The following is a 20,081-nucleotide window of genomic DNA, read 5'->3' on the forward strand; positions in this document are numbered from 1 at the left end:
AATAAGAACCTGCTGGGGCTTCCCTGGTGGTGCAGTGTAGTTAGGAATCTGCAAATGCAGCAGACACGGGTTCTATCCCTGGTGCAGGAAGATCCCACATGCCACAGAGCAACTAAGCCCGTGCGCCACAACTACTGAGCCTGCGCTCTAGAGCCTGCGAGCCACAACTACTGAGCTCACGTGCCACAACTACTGAAGCCAGCGCTCCTGGAGCCCATGCTCCGCAACAAGAGAAGCCACCACGATGAGAAGCCTGCACACCGCTACGAAGAGTAGCCCGCGCTCACCACAACTTGAGAAAGCCCACACACGGCAACAAAGACCCAATGCAGTCAAAAATAAAATAAATACATTTATTAAAAAAAGAACCTGCTGTATAAAAAATAAAATTAGGGGCTTCCCTGGTGGCGCGGTGGTTGAGAGTCCGCCTGCCGATGCAGGGGACACGGGTTCGTGCCCCGGTCCGGGAGGATCCCACATGCCGCAGAGCGGCTGGGCCCATGAGCCATGGCCGCTGAGCCTGCGCGTCCGGTACCTGTGCTCCGCAACGGGAGAGGCCACAGCGGTGAGAGGCCCGTGTACCGCAAAAAAAAAAAAAGATACATACATAAATAAATAAATAATAATAAATTAAATTAAATTAAATTATTTAAAAAATTCAAGCCTTTTGGCCCAAACTTTTTTCTTATACACTTTCTTCTGAATGTGCTTTTACATAATTTTCAATACCTAGGTGCTGTGGACTCTCTGAGTAGGTGAAACTAATAAAATAGCTCTCCAGCAAATAAATTATTTTCAAATGCCTAACAAACCCATTTTTATTAATACCTTTATGGTAACAACATATCATGGATTACTTTGAAATATATTTTGGAGCTCAGAAATCAAAATCCCCCTTTAAATAATCCACAGCTACCCAAATCAGTTTTTCACTTAAAAACTACCCAGATCTGAGCTATACACCACTTGGTTTTAAACACAGTTTGAGGCTTAACCCTAAAAAAAGGATTCACTGAACCCAGTATGAATCTTGTTTTCAACAGATCAAAAAAGGTAAGAGTAATAAAATCATAAGCTTAAATCCTTAAAGGACTATAACACGGAGGGAAAAACAATAGTAATGATGCTAAGGTCTAAGTTTATGAAAGTGTATAAACCTGTAACATGGGCTTCCCTGGTGGGGCTGTGGTTGAGAGTCCGCCTGCCGGCGCAGGGGACACGGTTCGTGCCCCGGTCCGGGAAGATCCCACATGCTGCGGAGCGGCTGGGCCCGTGAGCCATGGCCACTGAGCCTGCGCATCCGGAGCCTATGCTCCGCGACGGGAGAGGCCACAGCAGTGAGAGGCCCGCGTACCGCCAAAAAAAAAAAAAAACCTGTAACAACAGACTAAGTCAGTGCAGGTATTTTTTGCTTGTTTATTTGTTTGCTCAATCATACAAATTTACTTGTATGTTCAATCAGTCTTTCCTCACATGTGAAATTTTCAATCCATTTTCTTTTTTACCAGATACAAACTGCCTTTACTTTAAATTTTTAAATTTTACATTAGTAACAGAATGATTTGTAAAATACACTATTAGTAGTCCTAATATTATTTTAAGAAGTAAATAAAAGATCAACTTTTAAATTCCCCCAAAAATTTTCCAGGCAATATACAGAAAGAATCACTTATGCCTATGTAGTACCATGAGAAGGGTATGACAAAAGTCAAAAGGTTGAAAAAAAAAAAGACAACTCAGAGCTTAAGAAAGTGAATACTAAGAAGGATAGCAACATAAAAGTATTAAACTTCAGGAAAAAATCCTTTATAATACATAATACCAAAAATCATTTTTAGTGAATACATAACAGATTATTAACTGAGTTAAAATAACTCAAAGTGTTAGGACAAAAAGAAAGGTAAGTATAAGACAGCATTGTCAACGAGAAATATAATGTAAACCATACACAGAATTTTAAATTTTCTACCAGCCACATTAAGAAAAAAGAACCAGTAATTAATTTTATTTAACCCAATATATACAAAATATTATGAACTCAACATGTAATCATTATTTTACACTGAGTACACATCTTAATTCAGACTAGCTACATCTCAAGTGCTCAATAGCCAACATGTAGCTTGTGAATACCATACTGAACAACACAAGTCTATGAAACAGCTTGAGAAAACAGGCATGTATCTACCCTCAGACCAATCTCTTGGTACCAATCTATGGTACTATGCACCATAATAAGAAAAGATCTGATATCAGTAGTAATGTATACACAATATCACAACTTGTAATATCATTGCTGATCCCAGTATAAGAGAACACTCTGAAAGGAAATCAAAAGAAAACTAATTAAAGAACATTTGCCTTCAGAGAACAGAAGTAAAGACATAAAGGAAATGAACTGTGAAGTTCTTTTTTCAACTAATCTCCAAGCTTCTTTATATGTTGCATTACAGTGTAACTCCTCTAGAAATCATTAGCATTATGACAAGTGCATTCAGAGTACCCAAAAAACATATCTTTCATTTTCCCCACAATTTTACACATGATGTCTTCTTCACCTATTTGTACCAATTTCCCTTTTACTGTCATGTTCAGCATCATTCTGTTGGAAACTTTATGAATAAAAGTAAAACCAACTCACATCAGAGACTTAAGAATGGGTTATCAAGATATCTGAAAAGAGTTTAGAGTATAAAATACTAATTCAAATAGAGCCAAAAGTCTTAAGAAATACAATATATCCATCTGGAAGTAGGGAAAAACAGAAAGGGCAGGAGTAGAGGGTGGACACTTAATTTGGCAGGGGTTGGGGAGAAAGCAAGTATTGCTAAAGGAGGTTAGAGGTAGCAGTGAAATAACAACAGATCTCTATTTTTTTTTTTTTTTTTGGCCACGCTACGTGGCATGTGGGATCTTAGTTCCCCAACCAGGGATCAAACCCGTGCCCCCTGCAATGGGAGCATGGAGAATTAACCACTGGACCACCAGGGAAGTCCCCACAGATCTCTATTTTAAAAGGGTGGTCCAGTCTTCTACTCAAAGCAACTTTCTGCAATAGCAACCAACTCATAGCTTCTCTTTCCAATTTCCTCTGGGAGATAGGTGTATAGGGTGGAGGAGAGGAGGGTTAGTGAGGAGAAAGGAAGCAGGCCATGATCCAGTAATGACAACTTCCCCATCCAATTTTATGCCATAAAAATTGGCATAATCAAAGACTACATTAAATGTGCCTTCAAGATTTAGTAAGATAAGATAGACTAGAATAATCTCTTATCAATTCATGAAATTTCTTAAACTCAGAGCAAATCTTGCCATCTCATTTATGTTTTCAAAGGATCATTCTGACAGCTGTTAGTTAACAGACTATAAAGAAAAGGGTAAAAGCAGGGAAGTTGGTTAAAAGGTTGTTGCAATTACCCAGCAAGAGATGATGATAGCTATGGAGATGGGAAAAACTGGTTGAATTCCGGGTATGTTTTAAAGGTAGAGCCAACAACTTCCTGATGAAATGAATGTGGGATGTGAGAACAAGAGAATCAAGAATGATTTTACCAAGGTTTCTATCCTGAGCAACTTGAAGCTGCCAACAACTAAGATGAGGAAGGCTTTGTGGGTGATGCAGGTATGAGAGGGCAGACTTGGTGGGGGGAAGAGCAAAAATTCCATTTTGCACATGTTGAGTTTGAGATGTTTAATAATTATTCAAATGGAAATAGTGAGTAGGCAACTGGGCATACAAATCTGGAGTTCAGGAGAGTGGTCTGGACTAGAGAAATAAATTTGAGTCTCATCAATATTTAGAATTCAAAGCCATAAAACTAGCAGAGATCACCAAGGGAGTGAGAGCAGATAAAGATAATCAAGGAGTAAGCCCTGCCTGGGATCTACAAGAAAGACTAAGAAGGAGCAGCCAATGAGTTTTGAAGAAAACCAAAAGAATGTGGTATCCTAAAAGGCATGTGAAACAAGTGTATCAAAGAGGAAGAAGAAAGTAACTTTGTCAAATGTAGACTGATTGCATAAGACAAAGAACTGACTACTAGATTTAATAATGTCATTGTTGGGAGACCTGAACAAAAAAATGTTAGTATAGTGATAGGGGCAAAAGCCTGATTGGAATAGGCTTAAGAAAGAACATAAGAAAACAATTAGAACAAGTGCACTTAGACAATGCTTTAAGAGGTTCTATAGCAATGGAAATAAAAAAGAGCAAAGAATAGTGATCAAGAGAAGATATTTTTATGATGAGAAAAACAGTATGCCTGTACACTGATGGGAATGACCCAGAAGAGAAGGAAGAACTGAGGATGTACAGAGAGGGAGGAGAATTGCTAGAGTACTGTCTAAAGTAAATGAAAGGGGATGGGATCTAATGCATTAGTCAGAGGAACTGGGATTAGACAGAACCAAAGACAATTCATCCATAGTAATAGAAGGCAGGCAATGTCATATCAGTAGGTACATAGGTGGTGGAGTCTATAAATATTCTTCTGACTGCTTCTACTTTCTCAATGAAGTAGAAAGCAGGTCCAACAACTGAGAGTGAGTATGAGGACAGTTGGAAGTTTGAGGAGAAAGGCAAAGGTATAAACTAGGTCATCTAGGAGAGGGGAAACCAAATGGACTAAGGAAATAGACTACGATTTCCAGACAATATTAAGGGCTTTTCAGTAACTTTCAGTCTTTAGTCCCTGTCAGCTGCACAGGTGCAGACATGAAGAACTCAGAGAATCTGATTTAACTAGGGTTAAGGTTTCGCCAAGTAAGTATGAAGAAGCAAGAAAGGAGCAAGAGAGGTGAGGCCAATGAAAGCAAATGAATATAATGATTGATACCTAGGTAATGAATGTAATACACTAGGTAAGAAGGGAAGAAAGGAAATCAAGGGTGGCAAAGGACAGTGCAAAGGGAATAGAAATTGGACTGGAGGTCCTAATGATAGTAAGCTTGTTGAGTTGGGAAGTACGTGGAAGGAGCTGAAAAGACGGATGGTGGTCAGAGAGGGGCTGCATGAACTGCAAGTCATGGTGGGGTGGGGGTTCATGTTATTGGTAATAACAAGGTGTAAGATATGACCATGGGGACTTCCCTGGAGGGCCAGTGGTTAGGACTCTGTGCTACCATTGCAGGGGTCATGTGTTCGATCCCTGGTTGGGCAACTGGGATCCCACATGCCATGAGGTATGGCCAAAAAAAGAAAGATATGACCATGGAGTGGTGACTGAGATAGGGTGGAGAGCAAGATCATTAAAGAATTTTAGAACTTAAGAGGCCACAGTAATAGAAGCAACACAGATAGTATATGTTGAAATTACCAAGAATTTTAAAAGGGATAGTGTTGGGCTTCCCTAGTGGCGCAGTGGTTGAGAGTCCGCCTGTCGATGCAGGGGACATGGGTTCGTGCCCCGGTCCAGGAGGATCCCGCATGCCGTGGAGCGGCTGGGCCCGTAAGCCATGGCCGCTGAGCCTGTGCGTCTGGAGCCTGTGCTCCGCAACGGGAGAGGCCACAGCAGTAGGAGACCCGCTTACCATTAAAAAAAAAAAAAAAAAAAAAGGGATAGTGTTATTACCAAGAATGACAGTAAGTTAAGAGCTAGAGGTGAAGAAGAGATGAGTAACTCAGAATGCAAGAAATGCCAGCAAACATAAGGATTTTTGAACAATATAACCAGGCTCACTTTTTGACTCCTATTCCATGGAAGAGGTCAGAATGGGAAATGCAGTCTTAAATCTCAGTGCATGGACTCCTCACTGACCCCTGATGATAGTATATAAGAAAAAAATGAAAAACATTATAGCCAACATGTACAAGGCAGTGTCTTCAGAAAAGTAGAAAGTAGAGGAAGTGTTCAGGAAAAAAAAACAAGGATACAAGAAATTTTGCTGATGATGGAGAGGAGTGAAAAGATAAGAAATATTCAGAAAATTGTGAGGATTCAAGTGTGAGACATGAACTGTCACCTGGAAGGATGGTAGTAACTGACATAAAAAGGGATAAAAGATATAATGAGATTAGTCCTGATGGACTTTAGGCAAGCAGTAGTGTCTAGGCTGTGACTGCTAGAGGGAGGTATCAGAAGCTCCCTGTCAATGGAACACAAAAATCTGGGAAAGCACTGCCCTTTGTCGCAGTGCAAAGGGCTTTTCCTTCACCCCTAACGACAGCTTACAAGGAAACTGTAATGTACTTGTAAGGCTGTAGAGTTTTTAAAAATTAATAATATAAAGAAGTTAGAACAGTTCCTAGATTCTAATAAGCACACAAATATAAGCTTTTATTAATCAAATATAAAATATAATTATTATAGGGGAAAAAAAGAGATACATCTTACATTTTTTTCCCTCAGCTAAATGAGTATCCCAAGTGATTTCCAGGAAAACCAGTACCAAAATGGACTCAGAAAACCCATTTGAGAAGACAAAGTCTCTGAGATCAACTTCTATGTAGTGTCCCTCAATCTCAGAAAATTGGCTCTCCTCCAAAAATGTACCCCCACCACCACTTAAACTGATTGCCCCATCCACCCCACGTCAATGGTAAAATAAGTTACTCATTCAATGAGCATATACTGAGCACCTACTATGTACCAAGTGCTATTCCAAGAACCTGGGCTACATCAAAGAACAAACATTCCCATCCTAGTAGATGGAGATCAACAACTAACAGCATATATAATGAGTTAAGTGGATTATATGATATGTTTGGAGGTAAGTATTATAGAAAAAAAAAGCTTTAAAATGCAAATATTAATATTAGGGGAGAGGGGCCTGGATGCTAACTGTAAATAAATAGGGCAAGCCTTAGTGAAAAGGACATCATGTGAACAAAGTTCTGAGGGAGTTGAGACAGCTATGTTGTAATTAGATAAGTGTTCTCCAGGCAGAGGGACAGTCAGAGCAAAGATTCTAAGGCTTTTCCATTTAGTTCTTACCACTACTTGGCAATAATTTTATTTTTTTTTTCTATTTCTTCTCTTCTATCGTCCAATCCTACTCTCTACGTTACTTCAGCAGTGGATGATAATAACAGCTAACATTTATCAAATATTTACTATATACCAAGCATTGTTGTAAGAGTTTTAAAAAGATTAAGTAATTTAACAGATCTATGAAATAACATAGATCTATGAACATAACAGATCTATGAAATAGATCTCCATCATTCACAAGGAAGAAAACTGAGGCACAAAAGATTAAGCAACTTTCTTCAAGATTACAGAGTTATCAAGTAGCAGAGCCCTGAAGCAGCATGTGTAATAAGTCTTCTGTACTGTGAAACTTAAGAACATTCAGCACAAAGACTGCCTCAAGTTTTCTCATTTCTAATAAATAGAATCTCTCATATTACACATTCAATAACCGTGAAAGCTGCTATTATAATTTGTCTTCTTGCCACTTTTATAGTCATTACCTACTACTGAATAGTCTTTAGCTACAGTCTCTACTTAACATCCTTCTTAACTTCCCGCCAATCTGATTTACATTCTCAGTCTACTGAAATCGCTCTCATGTAATTAGTGATTGTCACACACAAGCCAAAGGGCTTTCTCTATTCTCATTTTGCTTGAATGTTGCATTGAAATATGTAAATTCCTTTTTTCTTCTTGAAGTTGAAGTGGTATCATCCTAGATCTTCCTATCCCCGTGACTTCTCTCTCTTAGAAAATCTCTTCCTTTGTTTTCTGAGACAAACTTTTCTATCTTCCTTTTACCTCTCTAATTGTTCCTTTAATAATACCTTTTTCAGGGACTTCCCTGGTGGTTCAGTGGTTAAGAATCCACCTTCCAATGCAGGGGACATGGGTTCAAACCCTGGTAAGGAAACTAAGATCCCACATGCCGTGGAGCAACTAAGCCTGAACACTCTGGAGCCTGTGCGCCACAACTAGAGAGAAGCCTGCGTGCCACAATGAAGATCCCGCGTGCTGCAACAAAGACCCGACGCAGCCAAATAAATAAATAAATATTTTAAAAGAACAAACTTTTTCACTTCTACCCCTTTAAAGGTAGGTATCCAAAAGCTTACTTTCCTTTGTGCTTGTCTCTGTTAACTCAGTCCCCCTTAAGGTTTATTCACCCAAAAAGTATTTATTGAGCACCTACTACCTACCAGGCACTATTTGGGTCACTTTGGATATATCAGTGAACAGAATAGACAAAAAAAAAGAAATCCTCTTATCCACGTAAAATCAAATAATTCTATGCTACCAAGGACACTCAAAACCATCTTCCCCTAAATACTATTTTAAACACATCACTCCCCTGACTTAAAACAAACAAACCTGCAGTGATTGCAATGATTCCCCTCTTATCAACCACATCTAAATTTCTCTGCCTTAGTTCAAAATACTCCATAATTATTTTCTATCATACCTGTCCAGGTTCATTTTCCATTACTCTTTGATTCAAAAGAATTCCAGGTAGGTCAGTCCTTTGATTACCCCCTGAAACACATTACCTGTGTTTCCAGCTGGTCAAGTAACTACTAAAAACATATGTCTACTACCCAGACATTAAAAAGTACACTGAATAAAAAGATAAGTCTTCAAAAATAGATTTTTAAAAAATTCTTTCAAACATATAAAAACAGCAAACACGTATCCAGGGCTTACTATATGCCAAACGCTATTCCATGCACTTTATATACATTAACTCATTTATTCCACACAACAATCTTAATAGCTGCATTCTACAAATGAGGAAGCTGAGGTCCAGACAGCATAAGGTAACTTGCCCTAGGTCTGACAAGAAGTGGTAGGAGTAAGATTCAGGCTCAGGCAGTCTGGTTCCATACTAAACTGCATGCTCCCAGCAGAAGCCATAAATAAAAGTAGGGGGAATTGAAAGGGCTGGCAAGCAAATCTATAGACCAATGAAAACTATGTTCAACTATAAAAAAAATCATTTAAGTTAGCCCGTTACTCCAAGAGCAATAGTTCCTTTAATATAATGTCAAGTTTTAAAAATTACAGAATTTAGTAGTATATAATAAAAAGCACAACCTGTAAACACAAACACATCATATATTATTCAGAGTTCTCCAAAGCTGCTGAAAACTTGCTAGGCGTGACAAAAAAAAAGAGGGCAACACATGACTAACAAATGTTGTTTTGTTAGCACAGCTATATTAAAGTATTTTACTGTCATACTTGTTTTCATTAGGATCAAACAGATTTGAATACAGTGCAGGGATGGTAACTACCTTAAAAAATACTACTAGCTTTACTTTTTAGAAGCAAAGTTCACATCTAGGACTAGGTCCAGGACAACAGAAAAGATTTTAGTAGAAGCAAGAAATTCCAAGAAAGTACCACGAAGCATCTAACATCAGTACTCTTCAACCTATCACCAACTCTATTGCTAAAGGACATTTTAAAAGATTTCTAAGTATTAATTTAGTAAATTCATGAAACTACTTTATAACTGATTACATAAAATTAAAAATGAAAGGAAGAGGTTCTTCTATAAAACAATCTTAGAATAACCTTACGCCAATACATGAGCAAAATGAGGAGTATCACACACATCATTTTCTTCTCTTTCCCATTTCCCCCTTCCTTCTGGCAGATTAAAGACACAAAAATGGTCAGGTTTTGAGCTAGAGAGGTTAAAATGCACAAGCCTGGACAAGGATGCTAGTCTGACTTAGAAAAGGCTAAAGTCTGTAGCCTTCCCAACTAGAAGCCTAACTTAGAAAAGAAAACCTAAAGTATGTAGCCAAAGGCAGCAAAGGAGCCAGTGCCATCAATGCCTTAGGCAAAAATGCACCGTGGTCATTATTAGAATTTGAAGTGTTTCACTGTATTTTCTGCCTCTCCTCCCTTTTCCTAGGTTTGAAATACACCTGCCCTCCCAGCTACCCAAGACACCCCAAAGCCACTCACACAAAAGGGCTCCCTCCCAAGAATTTCATGAATAAAACTATGCAAAATACTAATAATTTGAGATTAATTCAAGTTGTTAAAATCTGGGAGAGATTTTTGGAGCATGGAACCATTTTCTCCTCTCCCCTCCACCACCCACTGTGACACTTTTAAGCGGCTCCACACTCAAGGCATTAAATTAAAAGTTCTTGGGGAAAAGAATGGATTGGCAGCTACCACTGAAAATATTCTCAAATACTAAGGTTCTCCTATACTGCATATTTGATATTTACTTCCTTCCCACATACACTGGGTGGTAATGAGAAAGAAGCATAATCCTCCTCAAGATTCTCCTGCACAAAGGCGATAGCAATTCAATCTTAAATCCACAATTAAAATATTACAGGCTCTGTTAAAACATACCCAAGCAGAAGGCAAAAGCTTTCTATTCCAGTGACCATATTAGATAGTACGCATAACCCGCTAAATAAAGAAGGAAAAAAATGTGAAAAATAGTTCTGTCACATCACCAGGATTAAGGAGGTTTAGGATGGAGGGAACATCCATGAAAAACACATATTTCCCAACAATGCACTATATTGCATCATTATCTTTATCCTTATTAATATTTCCCAAGTACCCGAAAGGTCCATGGCATTATTGTAGGTTACACCTTTTATAATAATAGGAAAGAAAATGATTGGTAAATTAAGGTAAATTAAATTTTGAAGCTGTAAGCACCTAAGCTTGAGATGTTTTCAGACTCAACTATAAGAATTCTTGAGATCCACATGCTAAATATTGTAGAAAGGGAATACATGTGATACTGAGGGAAGCAGGAAGAGAACAATGGCAATACAGTATTATTCATCTACTATTTACAAAGCCAGAAACAAGAAATCTACTTTTCCCCTGCTGCTTTAAGATAACAAATGAAATTATCCTTCACAAAACAAAGCAAGCATGCTATCCAGAAATACACAATAGATGAAGAAAGTTGGTTTAATGAAGTGAACAAACCAAAACAAAGAAAAGAATAACTTCAAGGGTCTGAGAACTTAAAAAACATTTTCAAATAAAATAAATATGGCTTTTGTGTAACCAGATCTGTTTTTAATAATACCTTTGCAAAACAAAGTATATCAAAATAAATCAAAGAATAAACTTTCACTTAATAATGTCCCTACATTCTTCTTTGGCCTGCTGACCTATCCTTATCCATCCTTAAAGGAGGTTGGGGCTGACAATATTAGTGCCCTATTCATCAGAATTTTATGCCATTCCTTCTGCATTAATCAGGTCATTATTAAACTTTAAAGCTATCCAGTAATATATACTGGTTACAAGCTGTTCAAATATACATTTCCTAATACTTCTTCTGAACTCTTACACACATAAGAAGCAGATGAGGCATCAATTTCCCTTTTACAAATGAAATATGTTCCATCTCATTATCATGTAATAAAGATTTTCTTTATTTTCCAAACTCCCAGTGAATACATATCTAAAATTATTTGAAAACACTAGTAGCTATTTTCTGCTGAATTTTCTTGAGATTGTTATTTGAGTAATCATGCATCACTTCCTTTTCAAAAGCTGGGCTTGGATAACAAATTGCAGTTTACTATCAAAGACAAATAGACATTTCTTCAGTCCTCTATTCTCCAAAACCTTGTTGTCATTTCTGGATATAAGGACTGAAGAGAAGATGGAATCAATTAGGTGCCAAATCGTGTAGAATATCCACACCAACATCTCTACTCATGGCCTACTCATTAATTTTTCACATTCAACTGTCAACCCCAAAATATGCTGCACACTACTGAAGAAGGAATCTTTTTCTAAACAGTACTTTCATCATGTCATCTCCTGCCCCCAACCAACTACTGGCTCCTTACCGTAGCTGATCAGATTCAACCTGACACTGAATACACCTCATAATCTAGCCCTACTCTAGCATACTAATTTCTCTGACACCATTCTCAGAAATTAACACCTTATTCTACTGAGATCAGACTCCTTACACCTCTCTCACATCATGCTGGTTCCCACCAAGTGTTTGCTCCTGCTTCCAAGCCCCACATGGAACGTATGGAATGTTCTCCTTCTGAAGATGATCTGCCTATGCAGACAGTACATATTCCTTATTCAAGTCCCACTTTCTCAAGGAAGCCCTACTCCTAGATAACCCTATACTAACATAATGGACTCAGACCCATGTATCAAAGCGTTAGCTGTATAATGCTTTGGATAGTGCTAGTTATATTATTATGAAAGTATACCCAACAAGATAATAAACTCTTAGAAGAGGCTGGGTCATTTCCCAAGAAGTAGGTCTATAATAAGTACTTAAAGACTATTTGAAAAATTGATTGAATAATCCTGATTTTTTTAAAAATCAAGGATATTATATGTCAAAAAGAGTTCTAGTACAAATGAAATAATTGTGATGACGAGAATTTGCTTCAAAATAATCCAGGTCAAAGAGTACACTAAGTGGGGGCATAGGTAAACTAAGTGGGGGCACAGGTAAACCCAGACTGACTATGAGTTGATGATCTTTGAAGTGACACACACATAGAGATCTGTGTCTACTTTTGTTTAAAATTTTTCATGTTAATAAGTCAATTTTTTTAACACTAATAATGTCTTTACTTCACTTTAAATGACAAAACCAAGGCATATCATAACACTTTTCTTTACCCAACAAATACCTAAGTCCCCATTTAAAGTATGAAAAAGAATTCTGGAAAGATCTAATTTGACAGGAAACTTGTAAGAGCTAATTCTCAACTAAGAATTAATTTTAAAATTAAAGGAAAAAATCTAATCGAAATGGAGGGGATCTCCATCAAAAGAAAAATTAATCTTACTACCAAAAGCAATACTGCTGAAATTAGAACACTCCCTAACACCATACACAAAAATAAACTCAAAATGGATTAAAGACCTAAATGTAAGGTCAGACACTATCAAACTCTTAGAGGAAAACATAGGCAGAACACTCTATGACATATATCACAGCAAGATCCTTTTTGACCCACCTCCTAGAGTAATGGAAATAAAAACAAAAATAAACAAGTGGGACCTAATGAAACTTCAAAGCTTTTTGCACAGCAAAGGAAACCATAAACAAGACCAAAAGACAACCCTCAGAATGGGAGAAAATATTTGCAAATGAAGCAACTGACAAAGGATTAATCTCCAAAATTTACAAGCAGCTCATGCAGCTCAATAACAAAAAAACAAACAACCCAATCCAAAACTGGGCATAAGACCTAAACAGACATTTCTCCAAAGAAGATATACAGATTGCCAACACATGAAAGAATGCTCAACATCATTAATCATTGGAGAAATGCAAATCAAAACTACAATGAGATATCACCTCACACCAGTCTGAATGGCCATCATCAAAAAATCTAGAAACAATAAATGCTGGAGAGGGTGTGGAGAAAAGGGAACACTCTTTGCACTGCTGGTGGGAATGTAAATTGACACAGTCACTATGGAGAACAGTATGGAGGTTCCTTAAAAAACTAAAAATAGAACTACCATACGACACAGCAATCCCACTACTGGGCATATACCCTGAGAAAACCATAATTCAAAAAGAGTCATGTACCAAAATGTTCATTGCAGCTCTATTTACAATAGCCAGGACACGGAAGCAACCTAAGTGTCCATCAACAGATGAATGGATAAAGAAGATGTGGCACATATATACAATGGAATATTACTCAGCCATAGAAAGAAACGAAATTGAGTTATTTGTAGTGAGGTGGATGGACCTAGAGTCTGTCATACAGAGTGAAGAAAGTCAGAAAGAGAAAAACAAATACCGTATGCTAACACATATATATGGAAGAAAAAAAAAAGGTCATGAAGTACCTAGGGGTAAGACAGGAATAAAGACAGACCTACTAGAGCATGAACTTGAGGATATGGGGAGGGGGAAGGGTAAGCTGTGACAAAGTGAGAGAATGGCATGGACATATATACACTACCAAACGTAAAATAGATAGCTAGTGGGAAGCAGCCGCATAGCACAGGGAGATCAGCTAGGTGATTTGTGACCACCTAGAGGGGTGGGATAGGGAGGGTGGGAGGGAGGGAGACGCAAGAGGGAAGAGATACGGGAACATATGTACATGTATAACTGATTCACTTTGTTATAAAGCAGAAACTAACACACCATTGTAAAGCAATTATACTCCAATAAAGATGCTAAAAAAAAAAAAGCAATACTGCTTATATTTCAAGTTTTCATTCAATTACAGCATTCACAAAAGGGTCCACCCAAACAATAGCTGAAAATCACAAAACACTGTTTAAAAAAAAAAAAAAGCATAATATGAAAGGCAGAAAATAAAAAGAAAAAAAGTTGCTAAAATCAATGTTCAATAACCCGAATCAGCCAATGTTATTTCAAGAAATTCACTATCTGAAGACACCAATTGCCCTTAACAGGGATTGAATTAGTAGGTTCTTAAATAATCAGGAAAATTAGCACTTCCTCTTTATTCTGAGACCTGAAAAATATGCTTAAGAAATTGCAGATATTTGGCTTGATGACAACATATAGCTCCACCCCTTTGAAATTTCAGTCTATAACTACTCTTCAAAATTCAACCATTATTTCCCTACATCATTGTTCACTAATTCCTTCCAAAAGCAGTGATACAAACATCTATCTTTAAATGGTTCTTTAATTAAATGCTCTAATTACACTGCTTCTTTGCCTTGACTTTTTTCCCCCAAAACTGGTTTTAGGCATATATACAAACCAATCTGATTATTCTGATTTCCCCTTCTCCATATTTTCTCTAAATACTCAAGAGGGGAGGTTTTAGATACCATAACTAAATAACATATTTGATTGCGAACAGATATCCGATGTATACAAATAGCAAGCTTTATCCCAATAGCAATACATCATCTGCCCATCACCCAATGCAATTAAAGTTTAAAACAGGACAACTCTCTTGTATAAACAGAGTTTAGAAAGAATGAAACCATCCTCACAAATAAACTCCTTAGGAGAAAAATAAACTCATACTCAAATTGCTTTGTACTTGCCCTATCTTTAAAGTTTCATTTTCCTAGCAAGTGAAAGTAATCATCTTCTTTTTAGTAGCATGTAATTTCTCTCTTCTAGTAAAAGAAAAACTGTTACGGTAAGGCTAATCTAAGGGGCCAAAATAGTGTTGAAATTTTCTCTTCTATAAACTACTTTCTGATTAACAAATAAAAGAATCATGCTACAAAAAAGAAATGTGACAAAACCCATTGGGTTAATATTACTACACATGAAAAAGTTGACATTTACTACACAATCTTTTCTAATAAAGAAGGCCACATAAATATCAGATTAAAAACAATTCTGAAAAAAGTTTTTTCAGAAAACCACTAAATATAGGATTAACAGTCCCACTATCTTTTCATTGCATCACTAAATGAGTAAATTATGCCATCTTTATAATTTGTGTACTCTCAACTTTTGAGAAAAAAATATTACTCTCTTTAAAATATCAGTGGTATTGCCACATTTTATATAAGCATGGGCATTTGCAGATTTTTCCTAATATCTCTGAGGTAACACAAAATATTTTAAATCTCAAAATGTGTTAACAAGTTTTATCCAATACATGCTATTCCAGTGGGATGAAAACCATTTACAAGTTCCACTTAGATTAAGAAATCCTTTGAGAAAAGTATGTAGTACATTCTAGTTATACTATTTCTAGAGCACTAAAAATCTCTATAACCTATTTCCCTACTGTTTTTCTTCAGAACTAACAGATGAATGTAACTTCCTTCACAAAAAGTCAAGACAGTACTATACTTAATGACAGAAAGCTAACTGAATTTTCAGCAGAGGTTTAAGTTTTCATAAACTAAAACTTTCTATTTCATTTGAATGGTCTATAAAAATAATAACACTGGGCTTCCCTAGTGGCACAGTGGTTAAGAATCCGCCTGCCAATGCAGGGTACACGGGTTCGAGCCCTGGTCCGGCAAGATCCCATATGCTGGGGAACAACTAAGCCTGTGCACCACAGCTACTGAGCCTGCGCTCTAGAGCCTGCGAGCCACAACTACTGAAGCCCATGTGCCTGGAGCTCGTGCTTCACGACAAGAGAAGCCACGGCAATGAGAGGCCCGCGCTCCGCAATGAAGAGTAGCCCCCGCTTGCCTCAACTAGAGAAAGCCTGCATGCAGCAACGGAGACCCAATGCAGCCTAAATAAATAAATAAACAAACAAATAACTTTTAAAAAAATTTTAAAAAATAATAATAACATTGAGTTGAAATAGATTCAATCAAGTGCTATCTACAGGCACCAAAAAAAAAAAGAAACTTTTTTCTAATGAAGAGTGTAGCTTAACCTTAAAGCACGAGTAGCGAAGGAGAGAAAGGGAAGATTTCTAAAATCATACTGCTTAAACTGAGAAGATATTTTTTCATTATATTGATACATATAACATCATTTTAAAAATAAAACTCCCCTAATGCAAGGAGTTCATCCTTAAGCAATGCCCTCTTTCTTTTACAAAGTAATAAACTGCAAGTTATCGCTAGTGCTCCAATCAGACTGAAGTTGAAGGGCATTACAAAACAATTTTTCTGTATTTTGCCATTTGATTATAACTGTCTCATCCTAATAAAATTAAAGATTTGTCTATGGAACTTTGTGAAAACAAATTTCATAACAAGTCAACCTCAAGTAACTCATGTTCAAAAACCCTTCTGTAGAAATAATCTATTCAGTTGAAGAATTCAACTACTGAAACTGGCAGAAAGTATTCCAAACTATCCCAAAAAAAGAACCCCACGAAATTATGAAGCTACAATACTCAAAATGTTACATTTAAGAAGTTAAATCACACGGGCTTCCCTGGTGGCGCACTGATTAAGAATCTGCCTGCCAATGCAGGGGATATGTTTCGAGCCCTGGTCCGGGAAGATCCCACATGCCGCGGAGCAACAAAGCCCGTGAGCCGCAACTACTGAGCCTGCGCTCTAGGCCCGCGAGCCACAACTACTGAAGCCCGTGCGCCTAGACCCCGTGCTCGGCAACAAGAGAAGCCATTGCGATGAGAAGTCCGCGCACCGCAACTAAGAGTAGCCCCCACTCACGGCAACTAGAGAAAGCCCGCGTGCAGCAACGAAGACCCAACACAGCCAAGGATAAATAAATAAATTTATAAAAATAAAAAAAAGTTAAACCATACAAAAATACTTTGAACTCTCAGCTCTGTATTTCCTATCAAAATATCAAAGAACTTTAGATATCTTCTTCAGATGTGTTAAAGATTCCAAAGTAAATTCATTTTGACTTCACAGTGCTGATAACTAAGAATTTGATGATGGCAGGAAAAAAACTATAGAGTGGAGAAAATTACTTGAGAATGCTTTTATTGAAGCAAAATATCTTTACAAAAGAAAAGATGTATTAAAATAATTTACCCTCTTCTGCCAGACAAACAGTCCTCTCCTAGAACACACTGCTTACAATTCAGCCAAGTATGACTGCCAAGGGTTTCTAAACCCGTGTGTTAGGCTTGTTCAAAGTGGAAAGCTTCTCCACCAGTGTATTACAAAGAAAAATGAAATATATTTTTTGCTTAGAGTTGAAGATCAATTGTATTAAATATATTCCTACTGATAAACTAAAAGTAAGTAATACTTTTTTTTTAAGAAAACCTCAGGTCATAACTTAGGACAAGGTTTGCTATATAAATTGCTTCCAATTCTCAGAAAAGTCGGGATTTGTTTAGTTTCCCCAAATTGTGGCTTAAGTGGCTGAAAGGAAAAATGAAGTTTTATAAACAGCTTTCCTAACCTCGGTTTACATTTGATGAAACAGACCATTTATCACAATCAAGCGAATATAATGTCAAATGTAAGATTCCATCAAGTATTACAGATAAAATCTGTAAAAAAATCACAATTATGCAGCAACATCCAAAAGTGATTTAATGGACAACTATATGTATTTATATTTACACTTGAGGTATTATTATTTTTGCAAATAAGAGGTATACTGCTGCATGAGATTGCTACTATGACTTAATATTTTTACATACATCTTAAGAACACAATGTCTTATTTACGTTTAAATTTGAGATGTATGTATCTGATCTATGTAATCCTGTTTGTTTTTCTGGTAATTCTTTACTTCACAGTAGTCTGATTATAGCAAAAGCTCCTTCTTCACAAAACAGACATCATAAGCCACCACCGGCTTCTAGTTTTCTGCTTTTTAATGTAAATAATAATGACACTGAGTGTTACCAAATGCATTTATGTGCACAGCTTTGTCATTTCTTTCCCAGCCCCCTTCTTTTCTATGGAAAAAATGAGATTTAGTTTTGAAAAAAAAAAATCGATTTTTCCTTTGCTTATAGACCTAATGGTTTTCAAGAGAAGACAATTTATTCAGATACCTACCATTCTAGATATGTTAAAAGAAAGAACTTCCCAAATCCAAAAATATCAAGTCAGATATTAGCTGGAGAGGAAATTTCCACTCAAACTATAAATAAAATGTCATCAATTAAGCTGAACATCAATAAAACTGAGTCAATAATCAATTCTCAATTTGGAAGGAATCTGTAACCCACATATAACCTGCTTATAATCAGAACACCACTTATATTTGCTTGTGGAGCTCACAGATGAATTTGGTTGTGTGCCAGATTTATCTTATTTTTAAATGCCCAGGCTAATATTTGTTGGTATAATCAGAGCCCACATTAAGTATCCTGGGGAGACTCAATTCAGAAGAAGGCTTGGTAGCATGGAGAAACCGGTCCAAAATGGAAAAAAAAAAAAAAAAAAAAAACCACGTCCCAACAGAGCGAATAATCCACAAATAGATCATTGAAAGCAAAACGAAGACGCTCCTCTCCGGAGTAGCCTGAATAAACGAGGTTCACTCAAAATGTTTAACAGTATCCTACCTCACTTCATTCACTTCCCAACTTCCTTGACTTTTCAGGGGCCAACACGGGGCATCCCTTTTTTTCTGGAAGTGTATGCTGAAAGAATCTGTATAGGAAAGAGGGAAGGAACGGACAATACCCAAGAACGCTGTGAAACAGGTGGGTCAGAACGAGCAGCAGCATAATCTAGATACTTAAGGGGCAGCTTTAAAATGACAGATGTGGTTAAAGGAAAGACTGCAAATCGGAAGAAGCTCTAGGGTAGCAGATACGCTGGGGACTAATGGCAAGCACCGGGGGGGAGCAAAGGCTAACTCCACAGTGGTAGCAGCGGAGCAAAAAACAAGCGGCAGGACCGAGTGGGCAACGAGCAGTGGGATTAATGAGCACCACGGGTCAGAGTGGAAGTGATGGCTTCGGTCTTGGGAGACGGGAGCCACTGGAGAAGGACGTCAGAGAGGGGCAAGGGGGTTGGGAAAACAGGGAGTCCTGAGACCTAAGATTCCTGCCCCTACAAAAACGTAGGGGAGAGCACTGAAGACGAGCAGCCGCCTCGGCTGCCCAATTGAAGAGATTTTTGAAGCAGTCGAGGCTCGCCGCCGCGCAGCCTTCTGCCCCGCTCCCTTTTCCCGGCGGTAACTGCTGTGGCGTAGAGGGGAGAGGGAGGAAGAGGAGGAGGAGGAGGAAGACCGAGAAGGAGGCTGAAGATGAGGCGGGGGGTGGGGAGAAAGGGGGGTGCGGCCTGCACAGTCCCAGCGAAGCCTCCGCTCTCTCGTAGCCGGTAAGCCCCGGGTTTCCCCTAAGCCCAGCCCCGCACAGACTCACCCGCCTGCCTTGCCTCGCTTTTCCCTTATCCGATTCCACGCGTTGCCGCGTCCTCACAAGAGACCACTGAACGAGTGTCGGGGAAAAAACTCTTCAGAAACGGGCCTGATTGCTTCAGCGAGTCCGACCTTTACGGCTGAGAGAGAGACTCTCAGCTTTCGGTGGGTTCCACAGCCAGACGGGCCACCATCTTACATTAGGGTAAGACTCCTCCGGCCTCCGGTGCGCAGGCGCACGCCGATCCGACAGGGAGGGGCGGGGGAGGGGCGGGAGGAGCGGCGGGGGTACTGCTCCCGCAGCATCCTGGGAGTTGTAGTCCTCGGAGGGTAACAGCCCAGAGGCAAGCCGGGAGTTGATGTTCTCACTCCGAGGGCGGATGGGATCGCCCACCTCACGTGCCTGTTACACTATTGCCTTTCTTCGTGTTTTGCTTCCTTCTTGACCC

The 20,081-nt window shown here is 38.3% G+C and overlaps 1 protein-coding gene across 6 annotated transcripts in view; it reads right to left on the reverse strand.

Annotated features, from left to right (window-relative positions):
• The window catches only part of CNOT4 (CCR4-NOT transcription complex subunit 4), a 140,448-nt gene extending 120,605 nt beyond the window's left edge, over positions 1-19,843 (reverse strand). For all 6 annotated transcript variants that reach the window (XM_060020955.2, XM_060020953.2, XM_060020954.2 and 3 more), the window contains exon 1: positions 19,637-19,843. The gene's annotated coding sequence lies outside the window, so the exon portion shown is untranslated. The remainder of the gene's footprint in view (positions 1-19,636) is intronic.
• Positions 19,844-20,081: the final 238 nt, after the last annotated feature.

This window comes from Delphinus delphis, chromosome 9 (assembly GCF_949987515.2).
Source record: "Delphinus delphis chromosome 9, mDelDel1.2, whole genome shotgun sequence".
NCBI classification, from domain to species: Eukaryota; Metazoa; Chordata; class Mammalia; order Artiodactyla; family Delphinidae; genus Delphinus; species Delphinus delphis.